At 39.6% G+C, this 26103-nt stretch overlaps 1 long non-coding RNA gene across 1 annotated transcript; it reads right to left on the bottom strand.

The window, feature by feature from the left end:
• Window positions 14205–17914, bottom strand: LOC110394141. Its single transcript, XR_002435387.1, has 3 exons — window positions 17862–17914; window positions 15337–15408; window positions 14205–15235 (listed from the first exon to the last, which is right to left on the bottom strand). It is a non-coding gene; the product is annotated as an uncharacterized LOC110394141 (long non-coding RNA).

The raw sequence follows: 26103 nt of genomic DNA, 5'->3' as shown, positions 1-26103 counted from the left end.
CCCTGTTTGGCCCCACCCAACACAGGCAGCACAGGAAGATGCTCTCTGCCGATCGGACCTGCCACCAGTGGATCCCACGGATGGCAGAGAGCTTCTGGTGCAGGGAGGGCAGCACGGGGTTGAGGATGCTGCGTTGCTCCCTGAACAGTGCCGCCCACTCCTGCGGCATCTCCAGCCCTGTGTCCATCTGCTTGAACAGCTGTGGGAGAGCGGATGGAGCACGGGAGCACGTTCTGCAGTGCTACTGGAGCAGGTGGTAATGTCATGTATGGTAGTCAGCGGGTCTTTTATAAGACCTCTCTTGCCAGAGGAAGTTATCTCTCACTTCACAGTCATGTCTTATTTGTGAAATTGCTTTTGGCAGTATGTACATTTGTGAACCACTATTGTCAAGGATGAAGCACAGGAAGGGTAAAATTAGATCAAAAACATCTCATGTACACCTTGAGAGTACACTTGGAATTGCAACCACTTCCACTGAACCGGCCTGATGTATTAGTTTCAAAAAACACATTCAAATATCCTGCTAGTTTAATGTTTTTGTTGCCAGCTGTTTTTTGTTTTAATATAAAAAACAAGTTTTGTTACTTATGCAGATTAAGTATATTATATATCTTAAATGTGGCCCAAGACAATTCCTCTTCACTCTCTGTGGCCCAGGCAAACCACAAGGTTGGACACCCATGATTTAGGGTTTCTTTACCTAAATATTTCCTTGTCTTGCTTAATCACCCCTCAGTAACTAACATTTACAATACTTCAGGGACTTCTCTGTCTTCAGAGGAAGCAGTGACCATCTGCATTTTTAACTTAGCTTGAGTCTTACACTACTTAATTAAGTATCCAATTAACTTAAATTGTGAAAATTTAAATGGGCCTATTGCTCTTGAATTACTTTGCTAAGCAGTTATTATCTAGCAAAGTAGTTAATACATTTTATTTCAGGAAGTTCCTTATAGTAATTGGCTTAGCTTATTCTGGCCTGCACTAAATACTCTGTCTTTGTTCTCACATCTTGCCAAACATATATATTTTTTGGTGTCATGATATTTTCTGCTATATACATGCCCTGATACCTGGATCTTATATGTAGTGAATAGAGCAGAAGCTTCAAGTGGCACTACTTAGATTTTGATGGCACTGATCCCTAGGTGATACAACTAATATTTCTTTCACTGATTAAAAAAATAATTTCAAGGATGAAAGGCTTTAGGAGGAGGTCGTGAAAGCAATATTCACGCAATTTTAGTGAGACATACTCTTCATACTTTACTGAAAATTAATGAATGAGAAATAGAACAGAACAGAAGTTGAGTACAGATTTGATAAGAAAGAATAGCATCTAGGTAGATGGCATATGCACCTAGGAGTCTGGTCTCTGTAGTTTGGTATCTGAGGTGGCCTTAAGCAAGTCACTTAAGAAAATTCACTGAAATGAATTAAATATGTATCATAATGCCAGATGTCAGAACTGTTTAGTTTGAAGTACTCAGTCACCTGAGTGGGAGCACTCACTAGGAAATGGAAATCAAACATCTCACTTCCTCCCGTGCTTGAGGAAGATTCAAATGCACATCAGTGGTTTTCCAGGAGAATATTCTCAACATTGAACAGTTAATTATCCCAATGGAAGGGAACAGGAGAGACCACTCCTTCTGGACCATGTGTCTTAGCTGTGCCGGCCGAAGTACACTTACCCTCAGGATCCATATTATATTCAGAGAGAAGTGTCTGACTACTCAGGCACAATGACTGCGTTTCTACCAACAGCCTAAACAAGGCTAAGGAGTATTCTTTGGTACTGAACTCTGTAGACCTGAGTGCACCCACTACATGGTAATGTGCCTTCATGCTCCTCCATGGGAGTGCTTCTGTGGCTCCAGGATGTGAATGTTTCTGTGTCTGAAACAAAGAAGGAGCTTTAATACAGCCTGTCATTGCTGTATGTCTTGTATACAGCAATGAAATTAAGCAAAATAGAAGGTATTTGTTGCATACATTAAGACATGGCATGACAGTGTATAAAAATTTTTGAGATTGCATGGTTGCCTGAAGTATCACTGAAGGACAATGCTGGCCAAATGGGTTTGATATGGCTCTGTCCATGCTGCCTCTGGTTCACCTGTCTCAGAGACTTCTGGTAGGCGTGGGGCAAAACCATGCTTGAGAGCATGCTAACTATAAGGCAGTAAGAATAGAAAAAGGCAGCCATCAAGTGCTTGAATATGTTTCTGGATCCTATTCTAGTCAAGTGCGTGAGCATTCCTAAAAAAGAATCAGTCCATATACAAGAGCAAAATTTTAGAGGTTTTTAAGAATTTAGAATTAGATGCTTAAATTGATTTCTGGCCTTTCTATGCTTCAGTTCATCAGCACAGAAAATAATACTCTACTCAGGGCTGTGGGGATGAATAACATAACAATTTTTTTCAGGATTTAAATAAAAAAATAGCAAAGGCCAAACAAGGACTTTGAGTAGTTTAACTATGAAAACAGTAATGCAGTTTGACTGAAGTATTATCCTTCATTTGTAGACTATCTCAGCTCTGTCAACTACAGTTAACTGTAATCTTGTAAACTGACTACGATACCATGTTGAAATTTTTCTGGTTCCTCTGATATGGCTGTTGATAAAGATAGCAAAAGATATTAAATGGCTATAGTTGCCCTGCTTGCTCTCATCTGAAATTCCCATATTATTTAACAGTTTTCCAGGGATAACACTTAGCCTCAGAGGCGCACAGAGGTCCCAGGTGGGCCAAACTCTCTGTGTCACACTGTAAGTTATGTGACAACAGTATGAAATGGAACCTCTATCAGACTCCTGAAACAATTGCATGTGGTAGTCTATTCTCAGGCTGGGCCTAAACCCATCTTATTTTATACTGGATAGCAGTCTGTCTGATCCCAGCAGATAATATTACCACAACGATAATAGTGTATGTGGATCAAAATAACAAATGTATGTTATAGTATTTCTGCCCATTTCAGATGTAGACTTTCAAGTTTTTTTAAGTCTACCTTAAGATCTTTTTAACCAGAAAAGGCTGTGTGTTAAACATAAAATACTAAATTAAGGATATTAAATGTAGTTTCAGTATTGCTAGAAGCAAAATTCTGCCACAGAGACAAGAGGTTTTTAATACTATGCATGTCCTATATTTTGTAAACAGTGAGAAAAGTGAATACAATGGATACTGGTCTAATTCTGGTCTCTACAGAATAAAATAGACATAGACTTACTGAAGCAAGAATGAAGCAAAATGCCACAAGGATTATTAAAGGACTGGAGCATCTCCCTTGTGATGAGAGACTGGGAGAGCTGGGATTGTTCAGCCTAAAGAAAAGAAGGCTTGAGGGAGTCTTGTCAATGTGTATAAATACATGATGGGAGGGTGTAAAGGGATGGAGATAGACTTTCATCTGTAGCGTCCGGTGACAGAACAAGCAGCAAACTGAAACACAGGAAATTCCACTTAAACCTAAGAAAACCACTTTTTCACTGTAAGGGTATGAGCAGTTGAACAGGTTGCCCAGAGTGATTGTAGAGTCTCCATCTACAGATTTATTTGAAACCAGACTTGGAAATAACTCTCAGCAACCTGCTCTAGCTGACCCTGTCCTGAGCAGAGGATTTGGACTAGGCAATATTGAGAGGTCCTTTCCAGCCTCAGTGATGCTCCGATTCTGTAATTCTGTTCTATCACAGAGTCCAAGGTGCGTTTTTCTATTTTTGAGGCACACTGCAAGGGATGATGAAAGTTGTGAGGTGATTAAACACTGCAATAGTAGTATGAGAAATTATCTAAAGAGCCTAGCTTTGAAAGTGTAGCTTTTCCTGTATTGTAGTGGAGAAATAAAAGGCTAGTGATGTCCTCCTTCATGCCTAAATACATTGCTCACTGAACTCTATATCTAAGCTGGTGCATTTTCAGGTGTTTTAAGAACAGTCATTTGCTATTTGCTGAGTGCTGGAGATACAGTTCAAGCTGTCTGGGCACATTTATGAACTGTATCAGGAACTTAAAATGACATGAAGTCAGTGCAGTGAATGCTATACTGAGAGTTTTTCATCTTTGTTTTCTGTCATGTTTTAGCAAACATTTCATGAACTACACAGCCAAGATTCAATTTTAGTCCCAAAAGATTTTTTTTTTTTAAAGACGAAGCTGACTTTGGTGTATAGAATAGAAATATTCCACAAGTTGAAATAAATGCCTAATGTTACTTTACAGCATGATACTCTTTCCCTATCATTTGCATCGTTTCCATGCAGGGTACATTGGTGAAAAGGAGGCTGAGGAGAGACCCCATTGCTCTCCACAACTACCTGAAAAGAGGTTGGAGTGAGGTGTGTGTTGGTCACTTTTCTCAGGTGACATGCAATGGGACTTGAGGGAACAGCCTCAAGTTGTGCCAGAGGAGGTTAGATCAGGTACTGGGAAAAATTTCTTCTCAGAAGGGATGGTTTATGATTGGGACAGGCTGCCCAGGGAAGTGGTGGAGTCACCATTACTAGAGGTATTTAAGAAATGTGTGGATGTGATGGTTGCATGGGACATGGTTTAGTGGTGGGCTTGGTAGTGAGGTGGATGGTTGGACTTGATGGTTTTATAGGTCTTTTCCAATGTAAATGATTCCATGATTTTATGACTTCTGTAACACCACAGCAGGTTCTCAGTGCGATGAAGTTTTTATCTACCACATTAATGAATGGTTTAATAATACAGTAAGATAAACTACTCACATAAAGTACTTTAATGATGGATATCAGAACAGTTTCTAGAATGGATTGGTTTTCATGTAGGCAAATGTGTTTCCTCAGGCATCTGTGGGATTACTACTAATAAAAAGAATGAACGTCATTAAATTGGTATCATCATTTGCCTACACTTTTATTGTCCTTACTTTTATTATGTTTTACTAGATGTTTTTGAAACATGAATCATAAAACACTCTTTGCCACATTTATCAGCAGAGTTGAACAATCTATGCTCATTGCAGTGTTGCCCAGTGTGTATCCCTCGTAGCATGTATTTAGATATATCTAACCCACACATACAGAGGTTAGAAGGCTACCACTGTTTCTATTAGACTGATAAAGTAAATAAAAGTAAAATATGATGTTATACTGTTCTGTATTTAAGAGAGAATATTATCAGCTCATTTTACCTCTTAGACTGGATGCATTTTGAACTCAAGGTGGAATAAAGGTTCTGCCAGGCCATTTAGATTATTATCTTAAAGTACTATTTACCAAACCTTTCTTCTTAGTATTCTGTTAAGATACACTTAGAAAAGTTATGTGTATTTCTTTTTCTGTTAACATCCATAGAAGAAGGACAGGTAGGGAAAGGAAAAGTTCTAAAGAAAGTATCCATATTAAAGCAGCTGCAGCAGAACAGATTCAAGGACAATACAGATTTCTTTACAGTACTGAAACTCCTTGGAGTTATAAAAGAGCAGCTTATGATGATAGTTTCCCACTGTAATGTTATACTAGTCTCTAAAATTATGTAAAAAGTAGTTTTAATTAGCAATCAATACCTGCAAAATATTTACCCTCTCATTCGCTTGCTGAAGTAGAAAAAAATCATAAATTGTATTTATAGAAATATATTTACATTATATATGCACTGTGTAAAATGTGGGTAATGTACCTGATAGCCAGTCTTTCCTCCATGCATGAAGCTCTCGTTTATGTGAGCATAGTAAACCTTAGTTTAAGCTATTTATTCACTCTCTTATTACCGTGGTTTTGCTGCATAGTAACAAAAAAAGTTAAAGATTATATGAAATATATAAGTATTTTAGTTCAAGTCTGAAATTGTGCCTCAGGCAGTGTCCAGTGCTTAGTGCATTAAAAGAGGGCAGCAAAAAAAACCAGGCAAAATCTATAATTCATCTATCCCATCATGAAGTACTAAACACCTAGGGGACAAATTTCATCTTGCCCCTTAAAAAAGGCAATTATTAGATCTGGAGCAAGAGACATGAATGCCCATGTTTCTTACATTTATGTCCTAATTTAATCCAAAATGACTTTCTTGAAACCTACTGCTGGTGAAAGAAATATCCAATATAGTACAAGTATGTGATGTATGTGTGTAAATATGTATCTATTTAGGTATATCAAGTAAAATACAAACAGAATACTATATAATTTTAGTAACACATAAAAGATTTTATTCTGAGAAGTCTTCCACATTGCTAGTTTCTTGATGAAAATAACATTTAAAGGTCAATTGCAAATTGTTTTTAAAGTATTCCTTTCTTGGTGTCTTTTTTGTTTGTTTGTTTGCCTTGATAGCTGTGCTCTAAAGCTTAGACAAGTTTCCAAGGGAACTAATGGCTATGAATGTGACCGATAATTGAATGAAACAATTTTATTTCCTAATGCTACTACTAAATCTAATTGGCAGAATGCCCTTCCTTAAATCTTCATATCCTTAAAAAGTAATTCTTAGTTCTTTACTTCTTCAAGAAACATAAAATTAGTCATTCTCCGCTCCCCCCCTACCCCCCAGTACGCATTACACATGCACTTCTACTTGTGAGCAAAAGTTGGAAACGTTTCAGTCTTGACAGGTCAGAGCCTCTCAAAACCTACTCATGCATAAGTCCTGTTAGCACCCATTAGGCAGGAACTTCTCCACCTATTTTGCCAGAGGGCCTCTGTCAACAGGCACTGCCTAAGTGCATTTAATGGCCTGCCCTGCTCAAACTGCAGCATTGGCTGCCATCCTTGACTTCCACTCACTTTTGCTCACACACCTCTACGGTCCATGCACTGGCTCACACGCCGGGAATTTAAGCCCCAGCTTTTCCTAAGAGACCGCATTGTCTGCTTTGCAGGAGCTGATTTTTAGAATACAGCTTTGGCAAGACACGCATGGGATGGTTTGCTCCTTCTTTGCATGTGAAACTTCTCAAAAACATCCTCCAATTTATTGAATAAATTGAGAACTTCATCCTGGAAAAATGGCAGACTTTTAACAGAGTTTATGATTTCCTGCGTTTGTATGTCATGCAGTCAGAACCCTTCTGTCCTCAGTACAGGTTCCCTGAAAGCAGGGATTATTCCCACTGCACTGCAAGTTCTGTTTTTCCAGGGAAGGTCATTTTCCATGACATCTCAAGCCTGGAGCTCCTGACTGAAAATAACAGCAAGTATCCCAGGTATTTATACCCCAGCTGGGTCAGCCATCTCTGCAAGGCAACCTCTTGATGGTAGACCAGCTGCAGGAAGCACAGAAATCTGCAGAGCAAATCCTCCTGCATCTTCCAGGGAAGGATGGGAAGGGCAGCCAGCAAGGCCCTGAAAGAGGATGACTGGGAGAAAACAGTGTATTATCAAAAGCCCCTGGAGGACAGAGGAAGGAGGTCAGCTGGTGGCTGACAAAGACGGACCACTACTGTCCTAGGAGGGCATCAGATGAGGTGAGCTGGTGGTGTGTTCATAATGAGCTCAAGGAGGCAATTCCTTGTGCATCCTGTACCTAACTTGCCCAAATACTTTCCATCAGAGGATACGCCTGCTATGAGCTTGTGTGAGCTAAGGGTTAACTGGGTGATTCTCAGGGGAAGAAAATTAACTAATTGAAAGCTGTTAGCTAATCAAGATACCACGTCTGGCTCAGATGGTCTCTGAATCACAAACTGTGGAGTGTTGGGAGAGTGGGGAAACATAACACACTGTTACACTCAAAATCTTGTTATAGGTATATATATAAAACTAAGACATTAATGTTTTAGCAGTCTATTTGTAAAAATTATACAGGAAATATAAGAAAGAAATTACACAGTTAAAATTGTTATTCAGGAGGGCTTACTGATTTCTACCCTTTTCTCTCTGATGATGTGCTCACTCTTCTGATCTCCCTCTGTGTGCTAAAATGAAGCCTCGAGCCTTCCTCAAAGCAAACGGGGAGGAATCAGATTGACTCAACAGCATCCTGAGGTCTCATCTGGCAGCACTGCAATGTCCACAATGGGGGAGTCTCTCTCTCCCCCTCCTCAGGGTCTCCTTCTGAAGCAAAGCCAGCACCAGGAGGCAGCAGGCCCCTTTGCCCACCAGGCTGTGGCTGCCACCGGATATGTGCTGCTGCCACCAAGGCCTGTCGTGCCCCTTGCTTTCTGCAAGATTTCGTGTCAAATCTTTATTTACTGGGCTGCAGTATGCTTGCTCTGTTCTTTCCTCTTTCCTAGGTTTTAGTCAGTTTTTCCTGTCTTTGGTCACTGTCACGATTAAGATACAGATTGCTGGATTTCTCGTTCAACCTTGTACAGATGTTCTTGTTTTCTAGTGTAAAGTTTCTTCTTCTATTTAGGGCTATTTAGCTGAGAGAAGGGGTCATGAAGGGTCAATGAGACTTCCAAAATTTACGCTCAGTATTTCTGTTCTTCCATCATAGTTAACAGGCATTCCACAGATCACCTGCAGTCATTCTTGAGACAAATCTAATCTTTCCAAAAAGGTAATTTGTAGAAAAATGATTTTGTTGCCTTAGAATGACTACAAAATAAATTTTGACCTCCTTTTCAGATAGAAAAATTCAAGCACACCTGTATTTACATAAAGCCTTGAGCATGCTCTGCCTCAGGTTAGAAATGTGGGATTCATATCATATCTTTACTCAAGCTTTATCACATATTTTACTTAAGCAAATTCTCAATGAAGTCAGTGGAGTAAAAGCTTTGGAAATGCACCAGTTGCAATGAAAATATTAGGTAATAAATAACACTCCAGGACTTTCACAGTGCTTTTGAAAAAGATGAATCTTTCTCCATTACACTAAGCTTGCAGAAATATTTTCTGTACAACAGAGGGCCATATATCAGAACAAGACTACAGCCTGCCACTAAACCAAGGTACACAATTTCATTGATAAAACTTTCAGAGGACACAATTTTGATCGTGCAAGAACTGACAAAATCTGAGAAGAAAAAGAAAGGAGGTCGGACTCCTTCAGAGTGCAGGGCAAGTCCCCAGATTATACTGAAAGATGCTCCTGCCAGACTTCATTCAGTATTGGTAACACTCCAATTTTAGTGTCTTTTGTCTTTTTCTCTCTACTTGATCAACACAGTCTGTCAAAACCCCTGGGTGTGCAGAGGTCTATGGCCATGTGTATACTGCTGTTACAGGAGGGCTTCCGGGCTTCTGAGCCATTAAAAGGCTGATTCTGCTTTGATAACGTGCTTTACTCTGAGTATTTAGCTACATCTATACTAACTTTCTTCAAAATCAAATTTAAATTAAAAGCAAGAAAAAGGACTACACTTTTTAGTTATTCCTGGGCTGTTTGGCTAGAGTTATGCTGTCAGATCCAGATCAATAACCACATCTGACAACTTCAAGTGAAGTTTTATGCTCAAACAAGGGGAAATAAAATAAAAGGATGACAGGAATTTATTTGCGGAATGATCATTTTTCTTCCATTACTTTACATAGATGTGTCACAGCAAGAGACTGCATACAAGACACTGCAGAGCACTAACCAGGCCACAGACTGCTTATTTATAGACAGCTGAAATATTTCAGAACCTTACTTAACTGTAGTACCCTTTTCACCTAGTTTAAATGGGCTCTCATTTTAAATGCAAGAATTAGCCTCTAATATACATTTAGGTGATCTTCATCAGTTTTTAAAGTTCCTCTTTTTTTTTTTTTTTTATTTTAACAGCACAGAAATATCTTTCCATGTCAGCACACAGCATGGGCAGAAAAAGGGGGCAGAGAGAACTGCCTTGGTGATTGAAATTGTAGCCTACATTTACTGGTGCTGAGAGCAGTTCAACAGTGAATTTCCTTAACTCCTTGCTCTGTCAGGATAATTTCCTGGACAGTAAAGGGTGTAGACAAATGAAAATACAATTTCAAAAGGTCTCTGTATTTCTCCTTACAGCTAATATGCAAAATTTGCACAATGGCAATCGTAACAAGTCCAGGCCTTGCATTTCACTAACTACAATTACTACTACTGCTACCGTTTCAAGTGCTGTAATTGCTGGCAATCAGCAATAGGAGTGAATGTCTCCCATCAGGTTAGTTTTGCACTGAAGGGCAGTGTTGGTTAAGGAGATGTTTGATGCATTCCTGTGGAATCAACATCTTCCTTAAAGTTCTAAATGACAAACAGATGCATTTATTTTAACTATTTGCAGGTAGCTATGCATCTTTCTTTATATTTTATTGAAAGCCATTTTCTAGTAATTTTTTTGTTTATATAAACATTAATGTCCACAATCCACTAGTCTTTTCCAGTGCATCTGCACACAAATTTTTTGGAGCAAGTCCATAACAAGTGAAATTTCCTTCTCTGCCTTTGGCATGGCAAGAACCAGCCACTTGTACCAAGCGCTCTGCTATATAACCAAGAAAAGAAGTTCTCACTTTAAGAAATGGACAAGAATTCTTTCTTCTTCAAAGGCTATTTATAAAATTATTTATTTTGCAATTGCATGCAGGCACTCATGATAGAATGAGGCTCTACCTTGTGGGAAGCCTTACAAATCATGTGTACCTCTTACATCCTAAAAAATATTTATAGCCCAATGCTCCAGCCACACTGGGATTTATCTTTTTCCTTTGGCAAGGCCCTAGTATCAAGCATATGGAGGAGTGCTTGGAGGACTGGACCAAGCTAAGGTAAGAGCCAAGAATAAGTGTAAAAACCAATGGAGACACGAGGAAGACAGGCAGAACAAAAATGTAAGCATGCGATAACAGAAAACATCTGTGAGAAGCAAGATTGTTGGTTTTTATTTTCAATTTAATTGAAAAATACCAGACATAACCTCTGGGAAATGTTAAAACTAGCAGAAATAAAAAGTTATTAATGAAAGGGATATTTCTGCTCTGAGTTTTTCAAAAGTTGCAACAAACACTTGGCTTTCCACTAAATAATTCATATTTTTATTTCACAGGGTCTTGACAGATACATGAGGCAAATCACAACCATGCTGCAGCTTTACCCACTTCAGAGTAAAACAGATGACACTGGAGATCTCCAAGCTAAAAGACATCCAATTCAATAAATGCCGCACGCTCATGTAGTCCAACTTGGATGAATATATATAAACAAAATCCTGGCTCTCTATCATAACACAAATAAATCTCAGAATGCTTCCAGCAAGAGAAGAAGCTTGTGTTGATAATGTCTCACTTTGCCTTATGCATGTTAAAGGAAATTGAGTTCAAGCTGGAAGAGATGCTGGGAAGATCAATTAGAATTTAAGAAAAAGAGAGGTTATCATAAAGAAGACTATTAAAAGAGCCTCATTAGAGATAGGAGTATGAAAATTATTTGAGAACATCAATGTGCAGGATTTAATAGCAAGAAGGAAGAACTATTTAAAATATCAAACAAGTAGGAGTGGTGTTCAGTGGAGCACTCAACCAGGACTCAAAAGACTCAGCTTCAACTGCTTTCTCATTGAAATGTGGACAGTGTCCCACCCAGATGTCTAAATCAGTAAGCTAGTGGCACGTTCATTCATTCTTTTGTAGTTTAAAAAGAAGTGGAGCTAGTGTAAGACGAGAAATGGAATTTACTTCTAAAAGTTAATGGCCTTTTAGACCAGAGTGCTGTAGCCTGGTTATTTCCCAATTATTGCACCATCACATGTACGAATGCTCCAGCTTCTTCCCAAGAAGCAGGTGAGAAATGGTTGCTGTAGCAAAATACACCCTTTTACACAACTTTCATTTCTAATGGTATACAACACATTTCTCCTTGATAGGGCCTCTACTGCTGTTGTGAGTTTTGGAGCCCAACGGTCAAAATACACTTCGTAAGAATTATATCAGGAGAAGGCTGAAAAGGAACCTCCCACTTCAGTAACTGAACCATCACATACTATCTATTTCTGTCCTCTTCATTCTGCAAGAGGCTGCTTTTGGCACTTGACCCTGGGAGAAGATGCAGAAGCCTGAAGGGAGCCAGGCACCCTCCTCTGTATTAGGATAAAGCATCCAGTTTACAAAGAGGGCAAAATGTAAGACAGACATCTGTGGCTTTTTTTTTTTGTTTGTTTGTTTGTTTTTTTTTTTTTTTTTTGCTTTTTTTGATTAGGTAAGCTAGTCGCTAAGCAGAGCCAGCTAGCTGGCCTGTGTAGATTCCTTAGGCATGGGTCCCTCTGTCTCCATGGATTATATAGAGAGTCTAAGCCTGAAATAAATTCTGTTCTACCTTGCTGATTATTCCATGACGCCCATGCACAGGATTTAAAAGTATGAGAAGAAAAAGTTGTGACAGATGTTAGTCAAATTTCTTCATGCTCTGCTGGAAGGGCCTCAGATGACAGGGAATGTAGCCTCATTTAAAAATATCTGGCTGCTGATGGTCAAGATCATATAAGGCTTATATTTTAATGGAGGCTCTTGCCAATATGCATCTAGCTGGAAGTCTTGCAGTGTAACAGAAACTCCAGGTGAGGCTAAAGCACAACTTAATTCTGTTTTGCAATCTGCCTTATACTTTTAGTATATGTATACTTAGTCTGCAAGTTTAATATACTTTTTTAATGCATTGGTGTTCAGATGACTGGAGGCCAAGATGTTCTGATCTCATTATGAACTTTTCATTGTTCTGTTGCAACAAACTCGTTCATCTAAAAAGCAGACACTGAACACAGTGCCACTAGCTGTGCCTTGATGCTTTTCTTTCCCATGTCCCCTCTTCCCAAAACACACAGCAAAGTTATAAAAAATTGAAAAGTAGAACAATTAATGAGTCCTAGACAACATGACATTTCTTTCTTCTCCTGTGCAAAGACCAGTGCATTTTTTTTCCCCTCAGTGTGGAACAATTCCTTGAGGCATCTGATCATAAAAATGTTGGCTTCAGTCAAGGAAAAAGGAAGTGAAATGTTTAGCCTGACTGAACTCAAAACCTACTGAAAAATCCTCTACAAGAAATTGTAGCACTACCTTCCTTGACCATGCTTTCTTTCTGAACAGTCTGCCTATAGCATTATAATTTGCAGCTAGCTCTCAGAACACTCGGAAAATGGCTTTCAGAAATGGAAAGCAGCTAAACAGAGCAAAGGCAAAACTACTAACAATATTGTTGAAATGATGTGTGAAAAACTGGAATAGAAAAAGGTGATTAACTTTGAGACTTTTGCCAGAGCAAAGATAGAATATAAAGCAGCACAGATTTTGAATAATCTGTGGATTTTAGTTTTTTCCCTAACCTACCTTTTGAATGTCTTTTTTTTTTTTTAAACAGTCTTTTTTGTGACTAAACCCATGAACAGCTGTTTAGCCCAACATTATGAGTCAAGAGCCCAAATAACAGATCTGATGTAACATTTTTCTAGTTACTACCCCTTGTCTAGACTGCACTCAGGGACTGCCACTATTCTGCAGTGATATAGTGAATGAATAGGTTATTTTCTCCCCTATTTTTTGGTCTGAAAAAAAAAGTATTGGTAAATAGCCAAGCTGCAAGGAAAAATAGTAAAGACTTCACTATGTAAAAAGACAAGCAGGGAACAATGTGATCATGCACAAGAAGTTCAAAACTGCATTGTAAATTGGACACAAATGATTTTACCAAGTGATTTTTCACACATTTTTTTGCATCTCTCCTTCATACACACTCTTGAAACCTTTGGATATTCCAGCATTGTCCTTACAGACAAGTCTACCTTCTAAAGTGGGATTATTTTAGGACATGGGCAGTTTGGAGCTGCAAATGTTCTTTGCAGCCTGCACCATTACACAAGCAATTACCTAAATTAGGGTTGGGCTTGATCTCTATGACTGGTTTCTAGGAAAAGGTGAGGATAATTTGAATTTTTGTTTCCATGAGATTGCATTCTTTGTACTACAACTGGGATTAGCAAATGCAGAAAGCAAAATTTTGCTTCAGTATTTCAGATCCTGGATCCCTCTGGTGCACTGCGTCTTAATTGCCAAATGTGTTTGTAACCTTCCTTAGTTATAGTATGTGCCTTATTATTATATAAGGATGACAGTTAGAATCAGTCAGGTTCTAGAATTTCTGGGAGAAATTAGACTTTATCTCATAAGAACCTTGGGGTATTCAGAGAAAAAGCTTTCAGCACCTTCTAGGACAACACCTTCCTCCTTTTGAAAGAAGGTCCTAAATTATAGTAAAAGCACTTGGGCCAGGGCATGAAACTAAGCTTAATCTGAATTAAACTCCCCATGAGGGAATCATAGGCTGGAAAAAAAGACCACTAAGATCATCTAGTCCATTACCACCATGCCCAGTAAACCATATCCCTAAAACAACAAGAGCTGGCTGCTCCATAAGGGAAGATAAGCAGAAGACCAGTGGGGCAGGCAGGGGCAGCATCCTCAAAGCCAAAAGGGGAAGATACGTGAAGCTTCACACACTTGTGCAGCAGCAAGACCAAGACCTTTATTCAAACTGCATTATGCCCTTTATAATGCTTCTTATTGATTTTAGCAATCATGGCAAAAGCAGATTGGCGCAAGCAGGAGGAGCGCATACCTAACATGTGGCAATGTTCCCCTTATATGGTTGAGTCACGTGTCTGTAGACCAGTCCTTTTCTCCTGTCCTTCAAGTCCCACATCACAGGTTCGAATGGAGGTCAACCAATAATAGCAAGCCATAGGGAGGGCCTTTCTCGTTACAACCGCATCCCAGCAGCATGCCTAATACAACAGATACACGTGCAGGAACAATAAGAGCAGAGTAGTAACCAGACTCATCTGACAATGGTCACCAAAAGAGTCTGCAGTGATGGAGCATATCTGAGGTCCAGCCAGAAGGTCCCAACAGCATGGCAAGGTCAGCAGGATACGCTTCTGGGCACAAGCATATAATTACCACGTAGCTCAGGCAAGAAGCAAGGACAAGGCCTTGAGCTTAACCACAGCTCCTAACCATAGCCCCAGATAAGGCATCTCACAACACAGCTATTTTCAGAATGGAACAGTGCACTGTGTCAGAAGCAGTCTTGAACACAGCCAGCTAAATCCTACTCAGTGGGGAAAGATGTTGTAGATCAGGTTGGTGTACTCACAGCCAATTTCACTCAGTTCTGCCAAAAAGGAGGAGAGTCTAGGAGCCTTACAAACCAAGCAGGAGCTGGTGAACTGTTAGACTGCAGAGAAGTTGTATACATGGAATATAAAACTATCTCCCATCCATTCTACACATTTGAGGAGCTCTTCCTTGACTCTTGGGTCTTTCTCTCTTGCTGTTCTCTGATTATCCAGAAGTTCATTTCACCTTGCAAAAAAAATTGATAAGCATTTCATTAAGCAGATCTGTCAAGGTTTTTACCTTTTCTCACATAAAGAAAGACTCCATGCTCAGAGGTCTTTTCCAACCCAGTCTAGATAACTGCTTCTGTCCAGCAGGAGTGAAGTCTTTCCAAAGAACTCAATAGCAAAGTCTTTTATCTGCAGAAAGAAAGAGAATCCTTGCTGTGTTTTTTTTGTCATGAAAGAATTTCTCCATCAGCCAAGATTTGCCTGAGCATCAGCCTCAGATTAGCTGAGGCTCAAGTTAACTTCTTCAAAGCTTGGCCTGTCCCCCAGAAATTCAGCCCTTGTTAGCCAGAATTTTTGCTGTTCTTCAGATAAGTCAACTTCAGCCTTTGGGACCAGATTAATTTTGCATTATTCCTAAATTTTTTTATTAAGTATCAAGTAACTTCCATGCAAGCAATTTGTTTAGATTAACAGGCTGAAATCTAGAAGTGCTTTATTTAAAAGTTAAGTAGGGAAGATCATTTTGCTGCTAGTACCTCACCATCATTTGGGATGGTTTGTTCTTTTCCTCTCCACATTACAGTTTGCATTCAGAGCGTATGCCACCACGCTTTAAGAGAATGGTGGTGAAGTAATTCCTGAGCAATTCCACTGACTCCAGTGAAAGTGTAAGTGCCCCTTGCCTTTGAAAAATCAGGATCCTTATTTAAAGACTTAACTTCAAGAATGCAAGTCTCAGTAAAACTTGTATTTCAGTGTTCAAATCAGAAGATAACATAGCAGTACAGAAGAGAAGCACTGGAGAATGATACAGTGCAGAGAACCAGCAGCCATTAGGCATAAAAAATTTAAAAAGGAAGGAACTGTGAAACAGGAGCTTTGAAGGCTGAGGGAACAGCTTGAAAGTCTGAGCCACTCTCTCAGGAAAGATGTCCCAGCTGGATTTCACAAATTTTATATAAATACTCCAAATTCTTAAGGTTGGAAGTCCCTGTTGCAAACCTACTGTAAGAAGAATTTCAGGCAGGATTCTCAGGCTTCCCTGGTAATTCAATTGCCTTGAGGAATTGCAATTTAGATTTCCAACTCTCACCTAGAACAATGCTAATTGTACAAAAACTAGAAGTGATAAGAGGTGTTTAAATGAAGTAATATGACAAACAGGAAGAGAACTGATCTAGTTTGTGTACAGTGTTCAACCTGAAGACTGCAGTACATATACAGGGAAAGGAAAGGAGAAGATTATAAAGTATGTTCAAGAAATGAGTATGTTCAGTAAATGTTTGGATGTTGTACTAAGGGATACAGTTTAGTGGGGAAATATTGGTGGTAGGTAGAGTATTAGACTAGGTGATCTTGGAGGTCTTTTTCAACCTTAGTGATTCTAGGATTCTATGATCCTATGAGCAGAATTAACTCTGTTTTTTACCACCCACCCCAAAACAACTTGGTGAATTTGAGACGTACTCTAATGTTTGCATTATCACCATATACAGTGTTCAGATTCAGTGATATCAGGATACAACAACCAATTCAGGGCTCTAAAAAGAAGCAAGTTTTTTATGTTATTTGTGATGCAGGTAGGAGATTTCAAACTATGCTAATTCTTGCCATGAAGGTAAACAGAGTATAAACATCTAGACAATGACAGGCATTCCCCAGTGAGTAGATCTCTTTGCAATGGACCTGCAAACTGTTGATCATCTTAGCTGTAGAAGGTGTATATGGATGCTCAGTCGACTTCAGAAATTATTTTGTGAAGTGACAGCTCCCTGAGAATCCCCCTCACCTTCTGTGTTTGTTTGTATGCAACTCTGAGTCATCGCTGCATGACTTGGTTTTTGTATCTGCAAAGTCAGTCCACTTCTGTCTCATGACAGGCTTAGGCTGCCAATAATGTAGCGCAATCTCCCCTGATGGAGAAAGACCAACATGCTGATGACATCTTATGTATTAGCACTGCAAGGATCAGGAAATAATTATTCTGTTTCTGCAGTTATTACACCTTCTACCCTACCCTTCTCCTCTGTGTGTGTGTTATTATAAGGAATTTATAAGTGCTTCTATTTGTGCTGACTCCTCCAGTCATAAAACAGACTTCTGAATGAGCCCAGGCTAAGAAAGAAGAGATGTAAACAGTGCAGACAGAACAGAACAGTTGTGAAATCCTCTTTTCTTTGTCCATAGGCTTGATGATGGATAACACCTTCCCATCCGTTCCTTAGCTGTTTGGTGGAGCTAATACATTGGCATATTTTTGGTTAATCAGTAACTATTAACATAAACTGTGGTTTGTGAAATGCAGTGAAAACAACCTTATTGTGTCAGTGTGTTAAATAAAGATACTGAAGTATCCAACAAGCTTAAAGCTTCAATTGTCTCCTTACTTACTAGACACAGTATTCTCAGGTCAGGCCTGAGAACAAAATGAAAGTAACAGCATAGATTGATGTGGTTCACAAAGGCTAATAGTGCCCATGATATAACCAAATCCTTATACTAGGTGTGCATTGCCCTAGCATAATGCTGTAACACAATGGAAAGTGCAGCAATAACAGCAGAGTAGCAAAGTCATAAACTACAGCAAACAAGAACTTGCTCAATTGCAACAACCACAAAAATGAAGAAAATAAACTGCTTACCTTTAGAAGGCCTCAGAAACACAAGGATATCAAGCTAGAGACCCTTCCTTTCCTCCACTGCCAACCCTTAAATGAGGTCTGGGAAGGGGTAGATCCTGGCTCCACCCCTTCCAGTCACTCAGGCACATTGCATGCACCTGAGCTCCCCTGGGTTGGCCCTGCCTTCCCACCAGGTGCTCAGTCACTGGTTCAAGCTGTGACTTAGCATTTCTGCTACACCTATTAACACCCAGGTTTAATGTAAAATGAAATGTGTCTCACGAGGGAAGGAATGACGGAGTAATTGCTAAGTTACTTTGTCTTTAGATTCTATATGGATTTTGGTTTCAGCCTTGTTTGTTTATTAAGAAAATCCAGGTAGATGTTTGACAATTTGTCAATAGATAAATTATATTATCTTGAAAGATAACATTAGTTTAGGTGTTTAATATATTGTATGCACCAAAAGGTTGAAGATGAAGACATCTTTACATTAGAGGAATAAATCAGATATTACATGATTCTAGAGTCATTCTCAAGCATCCAGATTATTAAAGGGCAAAGCTGAGAAGTTGTATAAGCTGGAGGAAGGTATTATCTTACAGGGACAATCTTTTCCTTCCTGGTAGGAATTCTTGTGTTTGAATAGTTCAGCGTTGGAGGTAATGACTAGCTCAAAAGCACCAGGGCTGACTTTCTTCCATAATTTGAGATGAAATAAGTCACTGACACCTGACCAAGTCTATCTGTGCTCTGAGGGCTCCAAAGGGTGAAAGATGCTGTTTGGCTGGAGTAGCCCCTAGAATTTACAATTTTTGCAGTCAGCAAAGGCTGCTGCTGCCAAAAAGATTATTTTCTGTTGCCTAGTTAATGCCAGGGAGCATGTGTTGAACAACTGACGTCCTGCAGTATACACAGAAGTCATGAATGCAAACCCTCTAGCACCCATGACTTAGGGAAATCTTGTTTCAAACTAATCTGCAACCAGCATGTGATTATCTTCTTCCCTCTCAGCTGCCTTGATTTCTGATACAGAGTTCCAGGGATCAGAACTGCAACTGAGGCAGCTTCAGGCCAACAAACAAAATTTTTTCCTACAGAAAATCCCTGTGAAGAGAATATAGTGACTTGCCAGGCTTTCTGCTTTGAGGGATGCTGCCCATCTTTCTTCTTGGGAGAATTAAATCCTCCCTTATGAAACTCTAAAGATTCTATGATGCAGTAATCATCACAGCTGTAAGTGATAGCAACAGATGGTCTCGGATGCTATGACCCCCAAACAGTAATATATTCAAGGATATCGATGAACAGGTCTTCTACGTAAAGCTTAGAAAGTAATAGTTTGATATGGAGTTTGTTGATCTATTTGCTGCAGTTTCTGAAAGTTTAAAAATGGCAATTCCTGTTTAAATTTGCCTTCTAGGATCTACCTGATAATAATTGAAGAATTGCCTTGTGATTTCAGAAGCTGCAGTATCTAGGGATGTTCTACAAGGTACAGGGATAAAGTAATACGTTTAAACTCAGGAGGAAAGATTCAAGTTAGACATCTGGCTATCAGACATACTATTTTTCCCACAGCATAAAGAAAATTTAAGACAATTCAGGCTGATTTATCTCAGCAAAGGACCTGTACATTATGAGGATTTGGGGAATTACCGGAACTTTCCTGACAATAACTGAATTTGATGTTACTCTCCTGATGGCAAGGAATGAAAAAAAATGGAGGAAATTATACAAGTTGTGATGTGGAGAGAGGGATGGTGTGGAAAGCAGTGTAAATAACACTGCAGAAGAAAGATGAAAGGTGAAGGCAATAGGTAGGAGGAGGAATGGGAGATAAATTAGGGTGATGAGGGACAGTGAGAGTGCACCCATATGGTGAGGGTGGGGTGAGAAAAGAGAGGACCTAGCACAGAAGACTCCATCCTAACTAGATCCCTGGATATCTGAAAGATGGTCAGAAAGATCTGTTTTCTCCTAGAGGTTCCCAGACCACACGCTTTCCAGACATTTCCACAAAGTTCTCTGTTTCCATTCATATACATTCAGGAGTGCCTGAGAAACCTATGGGCAAGGAATTTCACCCCTTTCTTCTTCTGTATTTTCTCACAGCAGTTAATTGCACAGCCTCAATATTTCTCAGTCACTGTTCTGAAAGTTCAACTCTTCTGCAAACCCATCTCTTTCTGTGCTTCCTTTTGGATGCCAACGAACTAATTATTCTGAAAAGTTTAATAATGAAGGAACTCTGCAGCAGGAGGTTGGAGAATAAAGCAAATTTCTCCATGGCACTGTTCTACTGGCTTATCTCTTTGATTTCTTCTGCAGGCTCCTTCTTTACTCACCACAAACTTCCCCAAAGCTGTAACACAAGAATCGAGGGTGCTATAGGAAACAGTGTGGTTTGATGCTTGACTGCCTCTGCCATCTGCATAGCTTGCTCTCAGTTCAGGCACGACGTGACAACCAAGTAATCTGGCAGTAACATATCAGTATCTTTTACTGCTACGGTTGTATAAATACAGATTCATCATTATAAACTTGCAGAGTGTAATTGTTTATACTTGAGGAGATGAAGTACAAGTAGTGCAGATGGTTGCTCTGTTTGGGTAGGTAGTTACATTGCTCCCACTTTTTCTGTGGGACTAGGGAGGAATCACCAGCCATAAGGATCAGTCTGTGCAGTACCAGTGTCAGCAGCAAAATGACGACGGGGAGAACCATAAAACAACATGCAAGAGGGAAAAATTAGCTACTTTCTTCCTGTGCCACAAAATGTAGTGTTGCATTTTTTGACTTCCAAAGATTTTAACATATGAGGTATTTAGAGATCTTTGCAAAAGAAAACCAAGATTTTTCTTAAAAACATGTTTTCCATTAATGTTTTCAGCCATGTGTCTGTTGTTCATTTATTAGGCAATTCTGCACAGGTGAATTGTCTTGGAAGTATATTCTTTTTCCCCCTCAGCAATACTGTTTAACGTGATGAACAGTGTTGTCACAATGAGCTCCAATAATTTTCCCCTTAGCCAATAACTCACTTAATTGCAGCCATAGTAGAAAAAACTTTATGGAGTTAGAAAGAGCTCCCAACAAAACCTTTTATGGAAGAAGGAGCCCAGCACTCTGGTGCTTTATAGCCCAGGAAAGGGCTAAGATGTTCTTGACACCAGTTTAGAGAAGCCACAAGCCTAGGCCTGATAAGGTTATTAGAACTGGGGATGTAACTAGAAGCCAACATTTTTCTCCATCTTAGGAAAACATTTATACATTAAAAATACAGAAGCTTCTGTTTTTTTAAGAAGCCCTCTTACTCATGCTTTTTTTTTTTTCTTTTAGAGAATACTTTCTGTTCACCTGGCTAGATCACCATTAACGTAAATATTTGTTTTTAATATAGGTTGTTTAGCTCAGTAGTGAGGCTAGGAAAAAAATGTCCTGGTAATGAACATTAATATCAGGCTGATAGAAATGTCATGAACAGAAGGGAAGCAATTTAAAAAGGACAAACTAACAGCAAGTAAATAGTATCCAAGTCTTCTACGTAACACAGCTCTCAGAGGCTGCATACAAAACCTAGTTCTGTCATTTTGTCATTTCTGGCCCATTGTAGCCTCACTTAAGACTATTTCCTAATCACAAGCGAAGGAAAAATGGAACTGAACAACTGAGAGTTCCTGGCAGCCATACAGTGTGTCTTCCCACACCCTGCACTGACACAGAGGAACATTCCTAGAGTACAAAGAAAATGTGCTAATGAGTTTATTTCTTCCTCCCCCTCAGAGATGAAAGATAGCTTTCCTCCAAGGGAGTTTCTGTTAGAAGTTGCCACTGAAGAAAATCAGCAGCAGACAGCAGGTTGCCATCATTTCTGGATTTCACTGAAACTAGAGGAAATTATATTCTTGTTTTGAACAGCAGATAATTTTATGCAGTTGCAAACAAAATTCAAAAGACTTACAACATAAATTTACCCCCCTCCAAAACCTTAGCTTCATTTAACAGGTTCTCTCCTCTTCCTTTTCCCTGATAGTGATAATGCACAACTTCAGTCAGAATTCCTCATGCAGGTAGTATGAAATCTCATCTCTCAACCTTTCTCCACTTATTCGGTAGGAATCTTCAAAAAGATGAAAACACTAGGAAGCGTTCATTTGATGTCCCAGGGTATTTCTTTCATTTCAGAAATTGGAGAGGTTCGAAAGAGAGGAAAATATATTTTGGATTCAACAGTATCTTCACGAATAGAAAGACTATCAAATGTTACCTTTTTCCTTTTTGCCTTACTGATGGTTTGTGTTTATTTTATACAGATTTGGCAGTCTTTAATAAGAATCCTCTATTTTCTACTCCTCCTGGGCATGGAGAATCATGCTTAACGACTGGAGAAAACCAAGCTACTCAAGACTTAACTGTAGCTTCACTATCCCTGCTGTTCCCTTGACTGTCTGGACCAGGATGTTTGACATCATGCACTTGTTATTAATGGCAAAGTAGTTTCTGAAGCATGAAAACATGCATTGCTTAAGTACTGGCTTGGAGCAGTAAACCAGCTTGTACTCTACATGCTCCTCTTCAGGCACAAAAATCATCACATTGTCCCCATGGCATTAAAGGTCAAAACCAAAAGGCTTACCTAATTGCAAACCTTTAGCCACCGCAAAGATCAGATAGGAAAAGAACAGAAGGTAGTCTTTTCCAGGGGGCTAACCACTGTGGGCCTGGCTGTAGATGGGAAGAATGTCTGCCACAAGAATGTCTTAGAATAAGTACAACAGACACAGCTCAGAGGCCAACCTGTGAAAATTTATAATGGTATCACACATGGAGTTGCAAGACAGCAAATCTAAAACACACAAGTAAAATAGTTTTACAGCTGCAGTGTACTGTCAATTACTGCAGATGCCCTGCAAAAATAAAATGAAACAAAATAAAGCAAAAAATGTGAAAATACTACGGACACAAAAGATATTGTGTTGTGGTTTACCAAAGAGTCCAACCTAAAGCAAAGTTCTCCAGAACACTAAATCAATATTGGATTGACTCAGTCATTTCAGTACACATTTAAATCCATTATCCTACGGTTCTTTTGGTGTCTACCACTTTCTTAACCAATATTATGTGGTCGACTGCCTGCATGCAAATAGATATTTTGATACATATTGTGTAGCTGGTGAATCCTGTATAATATACAGCATAGTTGTACTGCTGTGCTGGGCAGAGATGAGCTTGTTGCACTTAATATGCAGATAGCAATTGTTGCACTGTTTCAATACTACCAAAAGCATTAAACTGCAAAGTGCAGTTTCTGTTGTTACAAGAGACAGCACTGTAAAGGTGCTTGATTTGTGCTCAAAAACTTGTAGTTCGATACAATGTGACTCCCATATAAAAATAACTATAACCCTATGATTTTCTGTGAGAGATGTCCTTCCACAAACTCATAAAAAATCTCAAGGGTTGTTTTCTTTTCATAACTGTTTTAGTAGGAGGTCTTTTCATTAATTTAGAAGAGTCAAATAAATCAGTGGTACTAATAGCCTTTCACTGACAGAATGTGAACAATTGCTATGAGAACTTTTTAAGATGTTCTACCATCATGTTGCATCCTTGGGAATTTTCTGGACAGTACTAAGTTGGGGTGGGGAGAACGAGTCCTTACTCTGAACAACAGAGTTTCAATTCAAAGGGATCTCTAGAGGTTTGTGAACAGAGTCAACAGAAACCTCCTGAAGCTCAGTAAGGAGAAATGCAGAGCTCTGCTGCTTTGGCAGAACAGCCCCTTGCATGAAAACAGGCTGGTGAATGCGTGCACACATCACAACCCTTCTGGGAATGAGCTGGGGATCACGGTGGGTACTAAGCTGGGTAGGAGCCAGTAGTGAGTCCCCATCAAAAAGAAGGCAAATGGTATTCAGTATTAGGAAGCCACATGAGGAGAAGTGTGACCATCAGTGGTGAGGCCTCCCCTGGAGTACTGCGTGCAGGTTTGGGCTCCTCCTGTTCAAGAAAGTTCCTGCTACGGAGAACAGAGGAGTCTGCAGAAGGCTATCCAGGATGATCAGGGGCCTGCAGTTAGAGACTTGGTCTTGTATAGCCTAAAGGAGAGGAAAATAAGGGACCACGTATCAGCTGCCCACAGCTCCTTCCAGGAAAGGCAAAAAGATGGGCAGTGTCATGTGACACAGCAAGGAGCAATGACACCAGTTGTGGTATGGGAGGTTCAGTCTGGGCTCCAGGAAAAAATTCCTCACTAAGAAGACAGCATGGGAACAGCTTAATTGGGAACATGGGAGAATATGCACATTTTCAGGATCTTACCGGGCAAAGCCTTGACTCAGCTGACATTGTATTGGTGATGCTTTTGCTTTGAGTGCCCTGTTGGACTGCTTGAGCTTTAGAGAGCCCTTCCACCAGTATGACTATGGAATGCTGCTTCGGTCTGCTCACCAGCTTGTGATAGAAATGAAAGCTTTTATACTGTCAGGAGTCACAAAGATATTCTAGATCGTATATACACGTGGGCTATAAGCACAATACTCATTTCCCTGAAGAACTGTATTACATGTTTCTCATTAGAATTATTCCAACAGTTCATTTTTCAATTTTATCTTCTTCTTCAGGCACTTCAGGCACACAACATCCAAACTAAGGGAATAAAGCTGCATACAATAAATTTCCTACCTGTCCCAAGTAGAAACCAACCACTGTTGGTTTTTCTGTGCAATGTTAACACGCAGCAATGCCAAAACAACACTCAGCAATCCCCAAACAACTTTCACTACTGCTTCTCTTGCTACCCATCCCGAGAGTGAGTCATTGGGCAGTCTAAGGCAGTCAAAGAAAAGAACAAAGAGAGTATATATATAGTGGAAAACTGAGATGAGGAGATACGCCAAGATTTACTGAAGATTGTTTAGAATGGGGAAGGCTGAACTACTAGATAAATGTTGTTCTCCTAAGATCTAGCTCAGTACTACCACAACATAGCTATGTTTCAATAACCATAAAAACTCTGTGGTGCTTCTTAAAAAAAATAATTTTATATATATATATGTATAAATATATATAGCGGAGTTTTCAGAAAATCTTATTCTTCAGCCTCCCGAGGAAAACTGACACTTTTGTAACGCTTTTGATGAAATGTCCTGGTTCTCTGCCCCTGCTGCTTCCTACACAGACAGAGAAGCTTCCACAAATCATTTCATAAAGAACTGCAGACAAGTTTTGGTGTCAGTTTTATTCCATTCACTGCCTTTGAGAATTTATACGCGTTGCTCAGGGCAGAGGAACAATTCAGTGGCAAATTACTGAAACTATAATTCAGGTTTGGATATTCTAACAACAGAGGCATGCCTCACTCATTTATAAGGGGAGAAAAACAATAGCCTCAAACAAACCTGTGAATTTAAAACTATGGCTGGTAGTGCACAAACACAGGAAGGAGTCCCCTGTGGGTCCTAAGTAGGCTCATTTCTTGGTTTTAGCAGATCTGACAGGCTTCTGTTGCGCTGTTCTGTGGTCTCCATAAACCAAGGGTGAACACCAAGGCCAGACTTGTCACATATTGTTTCCTCCTTTAGGAATTCCAGAATCTGTCCGAAACTCACCTCTGTGTTTCTGCATGGTGAGGTAACACACTGACTACAAGGAGATTAAGTGAATGCACTTCAGCTGCCAGTAGTAGGTACATTACAAAAAGCAAAATCAACCATCCCACACAGCTGGAGAGCAGCATAGATAAAGCTTTGGAGACACTAGGGATGTGTTGGTATGGATATTGCAATCATATGCACAGTTATGTGTTTTCACATATCTTTGCAATTACAGAGAGTTTTTGCAAAGCTTAATGAGATTAGGGGAATTTCCATTTTTCTGTTATGTAAAACAGAGCAAGTTTACACACTGCATGGGCCTCAAAGCCCACAGTACTGACTGCTGTGAGGTAGCAAATTTTACTGATGATCTGGATGAAGAGACTGAGTGTACCTTCAGTAAGTTTGCAGATGACACCACACTGGGAGGGAATGTTCATCGCTTGAATAGAAGTACGCTACAGAGGGATCTGGACAGGTTGGGCTGAGTCCAATTGTTCAAGACCAAGTGCTGAGTCCTGCACTTTGGTCACAACAACCTCATGTATCACTACAGGTTTGGGGCAGAGTGACTGGCAAGCTGTACAGAGGAAAAGGATCTACAGGTGTCAGTTGACATCCACCTGAACATGAGCCAGCAGTGTGCCCAGGTGGCCAAGAAGGCC

Source organism: Numida meleagris, chromosome 2, assembly GCF_002078875.1.
Source record: "Numida meleagris isolate 19003 breed g44 Domestic line chromosome 2, NumMel1.0, whole genome shotgun sequence".
Taxonomy (NCBI): domain Eukaryota; kingdom Metazoa; phylum Chordata; class Aves; order Galliformes; family Numididae; genus Numida; species Numida meleagris.
Note: the sequence above shows the minus strand (reverse complement) of the source record. Positions and strands in the feature narration are given on the sequence as shown.